We start from the raw sequence: 4807 nt of genomic DNA, 5'->3' as shown, positions 1-4807 counted from the left end.
GGTGGGATGGGCACCCCTGCATCCATCAGCAATCAACAAAATGTCCTAGAGGCATGGCCAGAAGCCAATCTGATGGAGGCAATTCCTCAATGAAGGTTTCCCCTTCTGAGGTGACTCTAGTTTGTTGTGTAAGTTGATAAAAAACGAACAAGCAAAATTAATTGCATTTTCTCTCTCCCTGAGAAGCTCAGAACAGGGTTTGTGGGGGGAACCTCTGGCTTCCAAATAGGACAGCCACCCCTTCCGCCAGATGCTAACCCCAGCTCTGGTGGTCCCTCAGTCTTGGAATCCAGTTTCCCTTTTACTTCAATTTCTTCACATAGCCCTTGCTATTTTTTTACTAATTGAATTTTTCATCTATTTTACATCCGAACTGCACTTTCCCTTCCCCCCCTCTCCTCCCATTCCCTCCCCCTACCCCCCCTCTGTCCTCTCCACCCCCTGCATCCACCCCTTCTCTGTTTCTGTTCAGAAAGGGGCAAGCCTCCTATGGGTGCCAACAAAGCATGGCATATCAAGCTGGGTTAGAACTAAGCCCCTCTCTGTAGCAGGAATCTTAAAGATTCTTATTAATAAAATCAAACCTGGAGTCAGGTATTGAGGTGAATGCTGGAAAATCAGAGAAGCAGAACAAGCCACAGCTTCCTCACCTAGCCAATTCCTCAGCTGACCCTGTTTTCTCAGACTGGAAACCTCTCAGTCCTCATCCAAATGAGTCTCAGCTGAACTGCTGCTCCAAAGCCTAAAAGCTTAACCAACCAAATGTTTAACCAGCCAAATGCTTCTAGTTTCTGGTCTTCACGCCTTATATATCTTTCTACTTTCTGCTGTCACTCCCTGGGATTAAAGGTTGGATTTCTGGGATTAAAGGTGTGTGTCTGCATGCCTGGCTGTTTCTAATGTGGCCTTGAACTCAGAGATCCAGAGGTATTTCTGTCTCTGGAATGCTAGGATTAAAGGCGTGTGCTACCACTGCCTATCCTCATGTTTAATATTGTGGCGTCCTGTTCTCTGACCCCAGATAAGTTTATTAGCCTACACAATATTTTTGGGAACACAATACCACACCTCTCCTTGTATTAAGGCTGGGTGAAGCAGTCCAATATGAGGAACAGGTTCCACAAAGCCAGCCAAAGCATTAGGGACAACCCTGCTTACACTGTTAGGATCCCACAAACATACCAAGCTACCCAACTGTCACACATACACAGAGGGCCTAGGTCAGTCCCATGCAAGCTCCCTAGCTGTTGGTCCAGAGTCTGTGAGCTCCCATGAGCCCAGGTTAGTTGTTTCTGTGAGTTCCCTTGTGACAATCTTGATACTCCTCTCTCCCCATACAGTCCTTCCTTCTCTCCTCAACAGGGTTCCAGGAGCTCAGCCCAGTGCTTGGCTGTGAAGTTCTGTATCTGTTTCCATCAGTTACTGGATGAAGGATCTCTGATGACAATCGGGGTAGTTACCAATCTGATTACAGGAGAAGGCCAAATCATAGGGAACACTTGACGATTCGTGTGTCGTCCTTCCTCAAGAGCCACAGCAATCTTCTCTGTATCATTCCAGTTTTAGTATATGTGCTGCCGAAGCGCACACAGCCCTTGTTATTTTTTTATTTCATGTATTTCTCAAGGCAATGTCAAACCCATTGTGTGTGTGTGTGTGTGTGTGTGTGTGTGTGTGTGTGTGTGTGTGTGTGTGTGTGTGTGTGTGTGACAAATGAAGAATCCATTAGTAGAAACCAGGAAGGAATAGGGAAAAGAAGACGGGAAAAGGTTATGCTACCCCTGGCAGAAGTAGAAAGAGAAGTTGAATTGGTCAAAATACAGATTGCCACAGCCGTCTGTATGACTGTTTTACAGAACTCAGCACTGAGAAGCATTTATCCGCACCACACAGTTAAGTGTGCGTGATGCCAACTAATGTGAAACCAAAGGAGTCTGGCTGCCGCGAGGTCCTAACTGAAGGCTTTGGTTCCAGGGTGTGTCCTGAGGCATTGCCCGATGTTGGCTCTTCAGACTCAGAGCACTCAGAACATTGTGCGTGATGCAGGCAGGAGGGAAGGCAGAAGACAGATCAAAAAGAGACTGGTAGAGAGAGCGAGCTAGTCTCTGCTTGTCCGTGGAGAGCTACTGGTTATAACTACAGATTTCCAGATTCTTGTCCAGTTCCGCCCTTTCCTCCAGGCAGCCTCTGGTTTGTTTTGTTTTGTTTTTTTTCTTTCAGGGTTGCATGGAAAGCTTGCCCTGGAACCATGCTGGGGTGGAAATCCAACAACATTGGAGTTCTTTTTTTTTCTTTCCCCGAGTTGGATGAACATCCTAAATGAAAGTACCAAACAAGTCCGACATGAAGCCGATGGTCCTTCCTTCTCTCCATAGTTAGTCACTGCTTGGAAGAATAAGACTACGATTTTCAAGTGCACCAGAAATTTAGAATACAACTTGTACATGTGGAACTTCATGGGTTTTGTTGTTGTTGTTTTGTTTGTTTGTTTGTTTTGTTTTTTGTTTTTGTTGTTTGTTTGTTTTGTTTTGTTTTGGGCTTTATTTTGTTTTTTGGGTTTTGGGTGTTTTTTTGTTTTTTTTTTCCTAGAAGGTAAATTATCATGATTAATGACAATTCTACTTACAGTACTTCTGGGCCACTTGGTCCCCCGCAGAGAAATGAGAAAATAAAATCAACCAAAAATACATTTGTCTTCATTTCAAAAGTATGCGTTACTTGGCTTTCTTTATTTAGCACTGTGTTCTGTCACTCTTTGAATAGGCTTGCCAAACATTCTTGTGCTTCCCAGAGGATTAGCAAGGGTCCTGCTCCACGTGGGACCATGCTTGTCTCTCATCCCAGCTTCCCAGCTTCAGGTGTCCAGTAGTTCTTTACAGACATCTCTTTCCAGGGGAGAAGCAGATATGAGGACACTGGTTCATACCACCACACTGTGGGGTGAACAACAAGGATGTTTCCTTTAAATTTCTCTTACATTTATTTATGCTTTAAAAAAATAAAAATAGCTAGGAAGGAAGAGTCTGAAGTTTCCTAAAACATAGAAATTATAAATAAAGGAGAATGCTAATTTTCCTAATCTGCTCATCATACATTGTATACATAAATCATACCACTGTACAACCATCTGTAACTCCAGTTTCAGGGAATCTAATTTTTTTCTACACACACACACACACACACACACACACACATGATGCAATTACATAAATGCAGGCAAAACACTCAGACACAAAAAATAAATTAAATATAATAATAATTAATAGTAATAATAATTACTATTATTGTAATATAGTGCTGGGATTGTAAGACCATGTAGCATCCATGGAGTTCTAATGCACTATTGAGAAAGTCTAACCAGGGTACAGACTGGGAGCAATGCACAGTGGAGAGCATAGGGATTGAGCTAGCACACAGTATGAAGGACTTCCTAACAAGCCTGGAAGGACAGGATTATCTGTACAGATTTTACTCTGTGCAAGAAAATAAGCATGGTGGAGGGCAGGAACAAAAACCAGTTTGAGTTGTTAACAATGTCACATATACCGTAAGGTTTGGTTTATTTATCTATGAAGATTATAATAGTGATAGATTAAATCAGGAGTGTCAAAATACACACAGGGAGGCTTGGGAGATAGCTCACTTGGTAAATTACTTGCTGTGTGGTTACATAAAAAGACCAGGTGTTGGGAGGCAGAGGCAAGTAGATATCTATGAGTTTGAGGCCAGGCCACCATGACTACCTAGTAAACCCCATCAGAGAGAGAGAGAGAGAGAGAGAGAGAGAGAGAGAGAGAGAGAGAGAGAGAGAAGAGGGGGGGTTCAGATATGGGGATGGGGCTGGAGAGATGTCTCAATGGTCAAGAGCAAGTACTGTTCTTGCAGAGGACCTGGGTTCAACTTCCAGCACCCATGTTGGGTGGTTCAAAACTCTGGTGATTTTAGCTCCAGGGAATCCAATATCCTTTTCTAGCCACTATGAGTAACTACATACACATGTGGCACACACACATCTACACACACACACACACACACACACACACACACACACACACAAATAAAAATAAAATCTTAAAAGCTGCAGGATGATGAAAGCCAATTATAAACTTGAAGACTGGCCAGGCACCCATACAGGAGATCTGTTATTGCTTCTATGACAATGGTAGAAAATGCAGTTTTCTTTCCATTTACCTTTCTGGCCTCCCTTCTCAAGGCTTCTCCTAGTGCCTTCTCCCCTCATACAAGTGCATGTCACCAAACCTGACTTTTTAAATGTTGTTCTGGGGATTCAACTCAGGTCTTCTTGCTAAAAATGCAAACACTTTGCCAACTGAGTTCTCTCTCCAATGCTATCTCCATCTGATAATGACTTTATTCCATAAATAACACTAGTCTTCTGCCATCAAGACATCCTGGACCCAACTATTTTCTCCATCTCTATTGTTACCATAGTCCAAGTTATCATCATTTCCTCTCTGACCACTGCACCACCTTGGGTACCTCCAGTTGCTAGACTGAGTTTCAGCAGGCAGGTGCAGATATTCAACCATAGGACATATAATCATATTGTAAGTCAACCTGATTCCCTTCCCTAATTTGCATGTCTCCCCCCACTTTTATAAGGATACATGAAATAAGCCCTCTTAGCAAATTTTCACACAAGAAAGTCTTACCAATTACACACCATTCTCTACACTAGTCCTCCGTAACCTCTTCGTCTTGCGTAGCTGATGTGCAAGGTTTAGTTTCTCCTGCTTTACTGAAAGATTTGAACATTAGCCATGAGAATCATGGAAGTCACCCTCTG

At 43.0% G+C, this 4807-nt stretch overlaps 1 non-coding gene across 1 annotated transcript; it reads right to left on the bottom strand.

Moving 5' to 3' along the window:
* Window positions 1-1484: 1484 nt before the first annotated feature.
* LOC118573550 lies at window positions 1485-1588 on the bottom strand. The gene has a single exon (XR_004943657.1). It is a non-coding gene; the product is annotated as a U6 spliceosomal RNA (small nuclear RNA).
* Between the last annotated feature and the right edge of the window lie 3219 nt (window positions 1589-4807).

The sequence above is a fragment of the Onychomys torridus genome, chromosome 23 (assembly GCF_903995425.1).
Source record: "Onychomys torridus chromosome 23, mOncTor1.1, whole genome shotgun sequence".
NCBI classification, from domain to species: Eukaryota; Metazoa; Chordata; class Mammalia; order Rodentia; family Cricetidae; genus Onychomys; species Onychomys torridus.
This window is presented reverse-complemented; position numbering and strand designations above follow the sequence as displayed.